The sequence below is a fragment of the Etheostoma spectabile genome, unplaced genomic scaffold, assembly GCF_008692095.1.
Source record: "Etheostoma spectabile isolate EspeVRDwgs_2016 unplaced genomic scaffold, UIUC_Espe_1.0 scaffold00001750, whole genome shotgun sequence".
Taxonomy (NCBI): Eukaryota; Metazoa; Chordata; class Actinopteri; order Perciformes; family Percidae; genus Etheostoma; species Etheostoma spectabile.
Genome location: NW_022602799.1, coordinates 25,373 through 36,353, shown reverse-complemented (window position 1 = coordinate 36,353; position 10,981 = coordinate 25,373). Strand labels below are relative to the sequence as shown.

The window sequence follows — 10,981 nt, the reverse complement described above, 5'->3', positions numbered from 1 at the left end:
TCTGAGATTCACTCTTTGGACTTTCTGAGTGCCTTCCTGCTGACTCCTTCTTGCTTGAGCTCTTCTTAATGCACACGAGAATGCCTTCCTCTGGAGCCTGTTACACTCTCCCTGGCCTGAGCTGCAACCTCACAGCTGATTTATAGGACCCCTCCTCCTGGCAACTTCAGGAAATCCGGTCCAGTTTGCCATGTGGAATTTTCCTCCAAATCTCCAGGAGCGCCCCTTTGTTATGATGTCAGCTATGTTTAGATCTCCCGGATCCACCACCAGTCTTGCATTAGTCCAGCCTTCTGGATTTCTCCCACTCTATTTGCGAAGAAGGTTTGTACCCAAGCTGACTCTTTGAATGGCTCCCAAGACAGTTTGACTGTCAAGTAGATGGAACCATCTCTCAATCTTCATTTGAGCATGTTTTTCCACATACTTTCTGATCCTGGCTGCAAAGACAGCACCACACATTTCAGCTTTACAGCTTCTCCCTTTTGATCTAGGGGTGTCAGTTTGGCTTTTGATTCAACTAAACGAACCTCAGTGCCTTGATTTGTCTCCCATCGTAAGTACATCACAGCGCCATAGGCTTTGTCACTCCATCTGAGAACGTAATGCCCCAAGGTTTCCCTTCCCAGCCAGCTGGTGTGAGGCTTCTGTGGAATCTCACCTGTCCAAGCTGCACATATTCTTCGAAAAGCTGTATGGCTTCTTCTCTGAGGCCTTCTGAGAGAGGTTGGTCCCAGGTTTCTTGTTAGTTTTCCACCCCCTCCCTCCTGAAATGCTTTTCTGACAAGAATCGCTCCTTTCTGTTTGGCAGGTGTAACTAAGCCAATTGGGTCGTACAGTCCAGCCACTTGGCTTAAGAGAGCCCTCCTAGTCAGTGGTTTAGGTGTCCAGTTCTCACTCTCTCTTGAGAAGATCTTTTCCAACTCTCATCTTCTTTTTCCTTCTGGAAAAGTTACTGAGGTTAACATGTACAACTTGTCTTCATCCGCTTGGTAGCCAATACCCAAGGCTTTGTTGTCTACGCCCCTCATTTGATTTGGAAGAATCAAGGTTCTGCTTTGTATCTCTGTTAGGACATCTGTCTCATTTCCTTGCCTCCCACTTTGCCTGACCGGACCCATGGTTTGAGGAAGAAACCTCCAGCTTTCAAGATCTCTTCCACATTTGCTGTGATCTTGTTAAGTTTACTTAAGTCATTTTGGGAGGTTAAGAGGTCATCCACATAACTGTCCTCTTCAATGACTCTACGTTCATCCTCCAAGTGGAGAAAGTTGGGCAGGCTTGCTGTTTCCCTCATAGCCAACTGAGCAATGCAACCAGCAGGTCTGTCCCCCATGTTGACTCTTGTAATTGCATATTCACGTATCTCTTCATCTGGGTTGTCCCTCCAGAGGAACCTGTGAAGATGCTTCTCACGCTCCTCCAGCCATACAGAGTTGTACATCTTTTTGATGTCTCCTAGAGCTGCATACGTCCCTTCTCTGAACCTCAGCAGGACAGCTCTGATAGGGTTGAGGACGTCTGGTCCCTTCAGAAGAAGATCATTCATACACACACCTTTGTATTTCTGGCTGCTATTCCATACAATACGAACTGGTGTTGTCATAGAATGAGGATTTGGTGCCACCAGGTGGCTCACGTACCACACTGGTCCGTTCCACTCGTCCATGATTTTGTTGGTGAGTTTTATGGCTACGCCTCGTTCGACCATTTCGTGGATCTGGGTAGCATATGCAACTTTCCAGTCTGGCTCTCTGCTTAGTTGTTTTTCCATCCTTAAGAAACAAGCTTGGATTGCACCTTTGTTGTTTGGGAGAGAAGCAGGATCTACCGTCCAAGGATACTTTGCATCCCAATGCAGAGCTGGTGTGTGAGCATCACCCTTCTTGTAGGTGAGGCCTCCTTTAATTACCTCTAGCTCTCGCTCCTCTGCCAGGGTCATTTCTTTTCCTCCTGGTGGACAGTTTCCACATCGGCATCCTCCACATCTTGGCTCACATGCAGCTCCGATGCTGTCCCAGCGCCACCACTCCAGAAACTCACGATTACTGGCAGCTGCAAATCTGGTCTTAGCCACATCCTCCTGCTGTAGCTGGGCTTTGTCAGTAGTAGGACTTATGATCTCTTGGTATTTGACAGCAGCTGTCCTCATGGAGCGAGCAAAGTGTGTCTTTGACTCATATACTGCAACTTCCACCTCTTCAAATAGATCGGGATGTGCTCCACCCACCGTCTTCCCCAATGGGCCCTCCCACAAGACGAGGTCTCCAATGATTTTTATTCTCTGTGGAGCGAGTCTTCCCTCTCTGTGGCTAATCAGAAGTTCAACCTCTTCTGGTCTTTCCAATTCTTCAAGTTTGACTTCCGGGAAAAACGTTTTCAACTTTTCTGGTTTAATTACTTGGTGTACTCTGGCGATTTCGTCCAAGCCGTAGCAGACCATTTCATGAGCTCTCTCTGTTCCTTTAGGTGTCTTGACTCTAACTTTCAGGAGATACCTTTGTGTTCTCACCTTCATGGTCATACCACCAACTCCATGCACAACTAAGGTTATCGTCTCATGTCTTAACCTCAGTCTTTCTGCAGCCTTATGGGTTATGTAGTTTGTATCTGAAGCGAGGTCAATTAAAGTCCCTATCTTCTGCCCTGCATTTGCAGTGACTTGCATCAACATCATAATGACAGGAAGTTCAGGGAGTCCATTTCTTTGCAGTAGCTCAGACTGGCCTGAAGCATCGAATGTCCCTGCGATTTTGCTGGTGTGGTGAAAGCCTTTCTGCATCGATCTGCCATTTCTGGAGAAAGTTCAGACAAGAATCCCTCTTGTTCCTCTGTTAGTTTGCTTTCACCTTTGCTGTTTCTTGCACTCTCTCTCTTTTCACCTCTTCTGACTTCTCCTTTTGGGCAGAGGAAAAAATGGTGGTCCGGGGCACCACCTTCCCTTTTACAGTCTTCATTTCTGCATAAGAAAGTGTCTCTGCAGTATCCATCTGCATCATGGCATCCGAGACATTTTCTGCATGCTCCTAGCTTTCTCAGTACAGCCTTCTTTTCAGGTAGCTTAAGTTTTTTGAACTTTCTACAGAAGAAAATCTTGTTGTTGTGCCCACTTTCACCACAGACACCACACACCTCACCGAAGTCTCCTTTCTTTGTGGTTCTTGTTGAGGCAGTCTTTCTGTCATACTTCTTCTCTGACCAATCTGATTTATCCAACTTCTCCACAGTTCTGAGCTGTTCAAGTCTCTCTAGTATTTCTTCTTGACTCTTCAGGAACTTCAAGAGCATGTCAAAGTGGTTGTCTGATGTGACGTTGTTTCTGGGTTCGACCATGAACATCACCCAGTCTCTTTTAATAAAGTCAGGCAACTTGCTTTCAATGGTTTTAATTACCAGTGGGTTCTTTATAGCTCCAGAGTTTCCTAACTCTGTGAGGTCTGCCAGGGCCTTCTCCACTGTCTGTATGAGGTCAATGACTTTTCTTGGCTGGTTCCCTTTCACATGTGGCATCTTCTCAAGCTCTTCAAGGATTTCCACTATGATGGTTGATTTGTTGCCATATCTGTTCTCCAGGACTCTGAACATGTCATTAGCAGTGGTGTAGGTTGAAAGTCTGAGGTCTCTTGAGATTTTGTCATCCACACTCTCCAAAAGTTGAATTTTCTTCACTTCAGTTGATCCGGATGGCTCTCCCTGCTTCTGCAGGCTTTCCCAGTCTTTCCTCCATCTGTGATATTCTCTCTTGGTTCCATTGAAGATAGGTAGAGAGGTTGGCTTGATTCTTAATATTGGTGTGGCTGTTGCCGATTGGGGTAATGGTTTCACTCCTGTGCCTTGCACATTGATGGTCCGTGCAGTGACAAATTCCACTTTCCTTAACTCAAGCCTGTTGTGAAATGCTCGTACATCCTTGACTCTTCCATCTAATTCCTCCTTTAATTCAACAGGGATCCATCTCTCCCATGTTAACATTGCTGAGATGGCCTCTTTTCTTCTGTTTTCCAAGAGAGCGAGGTGCACTTCAAAGCCCTCTAAATTGGCACTTTCCACAGGTACATCAGCCGCTTTCTCATTGGCTTTTTCTGCTTCCAGAATTGCCCCAAGAAGTTCACTTCTTCCATACCTCGACCACAGGTTTGTTTGAACAATGTCTCTTATTTCCACCAACTTCGCTTCACCTTCCGTTACAGCTCTGTTAACGTCGGCCTTTAGCTGTTCATCAAGACCAGCTTCCTTCTCCTCAGTCTTAATGTCTGCTTCCAGTCCGAGCCTGTAGTCATCGTTTGCATCAAGCATCTTTCTGAAACAGTCTGAAAGCTTAGTGAATTCTTCCTTTAACTCCACTTGAAGCATGCTACTTGCTTCTCTTGAAATTAAGTTGGCTTGTCTGGTGAAGCTGCTTTTTGCCTTGGTCCTCTCCTTTTTTAGCTGCTGGACCGACTTCCCCAGGACATCTTCCGCCATCTTGACTTCCTCTGCGTCAACGACTTATTTCTGGATCTGAAGCCGTTTATCCTCAGGGCCAGGCCGCTCCGCTTGGTTTACAACTGTCAAGTCCTCCCCTCGTTCAGCACCCAAAGGACACGTGTACAACTCAAACTTTCAATTCAAACTCTTTTATTCTTATCTGGCTCGTTCAGGTGATTGGTCTGCCAGTGGATTAGTTGTTGATTTGTTGTAGATCAGGTTGTAAACCATTGGCGTCTCTGGGCTGAGCTTTGTGGGTGAACTTGAAGTGTCTTCTCTCTGCAGTTTGTGTTACTGACTGACTGAGCACCTCCATGTCTTACCAGGTGCTCCTAATCAGTGATGACTGATCAGGTGCACAGCAGCTGTTCAGGTGCACTGCTGCTGGTGCACTCTGGGAAGTGAAGTTCTATGGGGCAATTTTCTTAAAATGAGATTCAGCTTAACACCAAATGAACCACATAGTCTGCAAAGAGCATAAATGGAATTCCAAGGTGGCTAGACTTGACACTCTCCCAAGTCCTGCGGCACCTTGTGACGTTTTGTTCACGTCCAGGAGTTGTGCTCTTTCAATCGCTTGAAATTATTCCCATATAGGATCAGGAGTTCTCCTTCCATGCTGAACACAGCTTGAGCCAAGGCCCACTTTCCCGAGTAGTCCCACGCGTTCGCCGGGACTTTCTCGAGGCCTTGCATTGGTTAGCTGGTAGAAAAATCTCCCCGTCGGGGAATCGAACCCGATCTTCCGCGTGACAGGCGGAGATACTGTCCATTATACTAACGAGGAATGCCCAAGCTTAATATTTGGCACATCAAGAAATAGGTGGCGCTATTCCAACATTCAGACCACAGTCAATGCATGTAGAAATATTTAGGTTTACTACATATTTGCTATCATTCAAATCCATGACAAAGCATCTGTGACTGAATCTAGTTTAAAATCTCTATTTTGTAGCTTTTTGAACATTTGCAGTAAAATAAAAATGGTGCATTTTCCCACAAATATGCAAAATAAATGCTTTTCGTCAGTTTCCGTAGTGTAGTGGTTATCACGTTCGCCTAACACGCGAAAGGTCCCCTGTTCGAAACAGGGCGGAAACACATTTCTTTGTTTGTATTGACTTCGCACAATCAAACTCTGCGAAGTTAAACTCTCCATGACGTTCACGGAAAAATCTCCCTGACGTGAAATCGTGGCCAGGCCTACCGAAGTTTCCCCAGTGGAGTAGTCATCACATTCAGAGATTCAGGAATATCCGGTCTAAAATTGATGCAGAAAAACTAGTCCACGCATTGGTTACTTCTAAGCTGGATTACTCCAGTTCTTTATTGTCAGGTTGCTTAAAAGAGTCCATAAAGATTCTTCAGCTGGTTCAGAATGCTGCAGCACGTGTTCTGATAGGAACCAGGAAAAGAGATCACATCTCTCCTGGTTTGGCTTCTCTGCATTGGCTTCCTGTAAAATCCAGAATAGAATTTAAAATCCTTCTTCTCACCTACAAAGCTCTTCATGTTCAAGCACCATCTTATCTTAATGAAAAAGAAAGTTGATGTGTGTATGCATTTATCAAAACAAAAGTTGATGTGTATATGCATTTATAAAAACTAAATTGAATGTGTATATGCACTTATTAAAAAGAAAGTTGATGTTTTTTAAGCATTAATCAAAAAGAAATTTGATCTGTATATGCATTTATCAAAACAAAAGTTTATGTGTATATGCATTAATATAAAGAAAGTTGATGTGTATTTGCATAAATCAAAAATTAAGTTGATGAGTGTATGAATTAATCTAAAAGAAAGCATTATTTAAAAGAAAGTTGATTTGTTAGGCATTCATTAAAAAGAAAGTTGATGTCATAAGGAATGGTGATGATGACATAATGAATAGTGATGATGACATAATGAATGGTGATGATAAATCAAATAGAAAATTGATATGTATATAAATTAATCAAAAAGAAAGTTGATGTGTATACGCATTAGGGGTGATCCGAGTATCCGGCTGAAACGAGTATCCGGTACGGATAAAGCACTTTTGCCGAGTACAAGTATTTTCCGAGTAATATGAGTCAATATCCGTGCTCGGATTGAATAAAACTCCTCAACTGGCCGCGCAGCGTTCTGTGATAATCACAGCACCCCCCCCCCGCCTACAAACCCGCTCGGATCAATCACACACACACAGAACATGGAGAAATGCGCTCTCTCTTGCTCTCTCTTTCGCTCTCTCCTGCTCCGTCAGTCAATTCGGTCTGCGGATCTGTTCCGTTAACGTTTAGGGTTTCTTCAGCTTCAGGTTTGTTTTTAACTTCGGTTTGTAGTCCTTACATAGTAACCAGTAGATTTCTGGTGAACGTGGGGTTTGTAGTCCTTACATAGTAACCAGTAGATTTCTGGTGAACGTGGGGTTTGTAGTCCTTACATAGTAACCAGTAGATTTCTGGTGAACGTGGGGTTTGTAGTCCTTACATAGTAACCAGTAGATTTCTGGTGAACGTGGGGTTTGTAGTCCTTACATAGTAACCAGTAGATTTCTGGTGAACGTGGGTTTCAGACATGCTGCTTGTTTTAAATGCGACTCCAGTTGCGTCTCTGCCATCGGAGATTTTTTTTTTTTTACTGTCAGCTGCCCCCCGCCCCCTCTCTCTCTGTGTGTCTCTCTCTTACTCACACACACACACACACACACACACACACACACACACACACACACACCTTGTGTGGAAACAAAAGAAATACAAAAATAAAAAAGAACCAAAACCAAAAAATCACACTGATCATACAAAAATAAAAAGTTAAAAAAAGAAAGTTATACGGAGTATGAAAACTCTTGTTCATTACATTTTACTTCATAATTGCAACCGCATGTGTTGTATTCATTGTTGCAAAACGTTCTGTATATAGTTTGTTTGTTACCATGACAACACCATTGATCTGAAGCTTGATGCTGTCATGTAAATAGTTTTCAAATCAGCAATACAAATAACAATTTTTGATCAACTCATATCAATTGCATGCTTAAGGAATGGTTGAGGAATACTGAACTACATTTAATCACACTATTAGTTCACGTAAACATTTTGCCGTAGCTTGCTAGTAGTTTAACTACCTTCACCTTGGAATCAAGGAGTTGACTTGCTTTTTGCTCTTTTTTGCACTATAATTTACACTTCTGAATTTTCAAGAGTTCTTTGATTTGTTTTGTTCCACATTGATTCATTTATTTAGCCTGTTGCTACACTTATAAATACTTTCATGTATTTCCATGTTTCTATTTTTCATTACTGTAATTAATTCTGAATTTTCTTACCTCTGTCTTTACTTAGACTTGGGTGACTTGTTGTCTTCCAGAACTTATTATTTATATATGCTGTGGTCAAACTGCAAGTATTTTGAACTCCTACTTGAATTGTTGAACACTGAGATTGTTTATTTTAATGCTGCTACACTGCCTACCAACTGAGGGGGACAATGTGTATGAACGCACTTCCCCTTCTTGTGGATGTGATAACACAGGACCCCCCTGGATGGAATTGCTAGAAAGACACTGTTTGCACAAATGTTCATAAACTTTAAACAAATTGCAAATCGTAGTGCACTGCCTGTGTCTGTGGATCCTCATGGAGGCAGCTTGATTGATTGATATGCTCCCTTATTTGTACCATAACAGAGATCTAATATTTTATCAAATCAGGTTGGGCAAGTAACCTTTCTGGTTATTTCTTGACAAATAAAGCAACTCACCACACAATGGAAACTACTGCAATGGCTGGGAATCTGCTTGGAAGGTAGCTATGCTCACCACTATACCACCATCACGTAGTTAGTTTGGCGCTGTGGCAGACGGCTGCCTCTCCAGTAGCTCTCCAGTTTTTAGCTCTTTCTACTTATTTAAACCTCTTTTTTGTATCTCTTTTTAACTCTTCTTGCGAAGATAGTGTGTTTCTATATATCCTATGGATATTTCCAATCGTAAAATTCAACCAGGAGCCAGCTTTCTCACTTACTCAAGAGAGGAATTGCTGGCTCTGCACACAAAGGGACGCGCCGGGACACGGCACCCTATCCCGACGGAGCTGAGGAGGAGACCCAGGGGCTGCAAGGCCGGGGCGAAGCTAAAGGCCGAGCTAGCGGAGAATCGGAGGCGCTACAAGCCATCGATTCCCTCCGTTATCATGGGGAACGTGAACTCGCTGCCGAACAAGATCGACGAGCTGTCCGCGCTGAACAACCAACGGACTTACCGTGAGACCAGCTTGTTCATCTTTACGGAGACATGGCTAAACCACCTCGTACCAGATGCTAACGTGGACCTGCTTGGATTCACTGCCGTGAGAGCCGACAGAGACACACAGGCAAGTGGGAAAAGCAAAGGTGGGGGACTCATCATGTATGTCAACGACCGCTGGTGTAACCCAGGACATGTCTCCGTAAAGACAGCCTCATGTTGCCGGGACCTCGAGCTGCTAGCCGTTAGCTTACGGCCATATTATTTACCCAGGGAGTTCAGCCATGTGGTTACTCTCTGTGTTTACATCCCTCCGAGAGCGGACGCAGCCGCTGCCTGTGAGAAGATTCACTCCGTCACAGCAGCGCTGCAGACACAGCACCCTGAGGCCTTCATGATCATCTCTGGGGACTTTAACCATGCTACTTTGGACTCTACTTTGGCTGTTTTTCACCAGGTTGTAGACTGTCCGACCAGAAACAACAGGACAATTGATCTCCTGTATGCTAATGTGAGGGATGCATACAGAGCGACTCCCCTCCCCCCACTGGGGAAGTCTGATCACAACCTGGTTCATCTACAGCCACTGTACACCCCCCTGGTCCAAAAACAGCCGTGACAACTCGCAACAGCAGGAGGTGGTCCCCTGAGATGGAAAGTGCCCTGAGAGACTGCTACAACACCACAGACTGGGATGTGCTGATCGACCCGCATGGTGAGGACATAGAGGGGATGACACACTGTCTGACGGACTACCTGAACTTTTGTGCAGACGTGGTCTCCCCTATCAAGACCGTCCGATGTTACCCTAACAACAAGCCATGGGTAACACAGGAGGTCAAGGCTGTCCTCAACAGGAAGAAGGCTGCCTTCAGGAGCAGGGACAGGGAAGCCATGAAGGCAGCACAGCGGGAGGTGAAACATTGTGTGAGGGAAGCTAAGGACAGCTACAGGAGGAAGGTGGAGCAGAAGCTGAGGGAAAACAACATGAGGGAGGTCTGGGAAGGTGTGAGGACCATCACAGGTCACAACACAAAGACCAGAACAACAGGGGGGACAATGGAGAGGGCCAAGGAGCTGAATAACTTTTTCAACAGGTTTAACCAGCCCTTGCCCCCCCTCCCCCCACCCTCACCCCAGCAATGTTCCCTTCCCTCCACACACCTCCCCCCTGACACCACCACATCCCAGTCTACACACCTCCCCCCCAGCACCACAATACCCCCCTCCTCCTCCTCAATACAATCCCCGCCCCACATCACCACGGACCAGGTCAGGGAGCAGCTGAGGAAGCTCCGGCCCAGGAAAGCAGCAGGCCCGGATAAAGTGTGTCCGAGACTGCTGAAGACCTGCGCAGCAGAACTGGGGGAGCCGCTCCAACGGATCTTCAACCTTAGCCTGCAGCTAGGGAGAGTGCCCACCCTTTGGAAGACATCCTGCATCGTTCCAGTTCCCAAGAAGAACAGGCCCAGCGAGCTGAATGACTTCCGACCGGTGGCGCTCACTTCACACCTGATGAAGACGTTGGAGCGGCTCTTCCTCAGCCTCCTCAGACCCCAGGTACAGCACGCCCAGGACCTCCTGCAGTTTGCGTACCAGCCAGATGTTGGTGTGGAGGACGCCATCCTCTACCTGTTACACCGGGTCCACTCCCATCTGGATAAGGGGGATGGCACAGTGAGGGTCCTCTTCTTGGACTTCTCCAGTGCCTTTAATACCATCCGGCCCCCTATACTCCAGGACAAACTGATCAGGATGGGAGTGGACCCCTATCTGGTAGACTGGATCAGAGACTACCTCACCGACAGGCCACAGTACGTCAGGCTGAAGGACATCATGTCTGACACTGTGGTCAGCAGCACTGGAGCCCCCCAGGGCACAGTGCTGGCCCCTCTTCTCTTCACCCTGTACACCTCGGACTTCTGCTACAACTCGGAGCTGTGTCACATACAGAAGTACGCAGATGACACAGCCATCGTTGGGTGTATCAGGGGGGACAGGGAGGAGGAGTATCGGAGTCTGGTGGGGGACTTTGCTCTCTGGTGTCGCACTAACTGCCTACAGCTCAACACCTCTAAAACAAAGGAGCTGGTCGTTGATTTTGGGAGGTCCAGACCAAAACCGCAACCAGTCCTGTTGGAGGGAGTTGAGGTGGAGGCAGTCCAATCATACAAATACCTCGGGCTGTGGCTGGACAACAAACTGGACTGGACAACAAACAGCAGCCACCTCTACAGGAAGACACAGAGCCGGCTGTACTTCCTGAGGAGGCTGCGCTCCTTT

General features: G+C 46.0%; 1 non-coding gene across 1 annotated transcript; it reads left to right on the top strand.

Moving 5' to 3' along the window:
• Positions 1-5,495: 5,495 nt before the first annotated feature.
• trnav-aac (transfer RNA valine (anticodon AAC)) lies at positions 5,496-5,568 on the top strand. Its single transcript has one exon. It is a non-coding gene; the product is annotated as a tRNA-Val (tRNA).
• Positions 5,569-10,981: the final 5,413 nt, after the last annotated feature.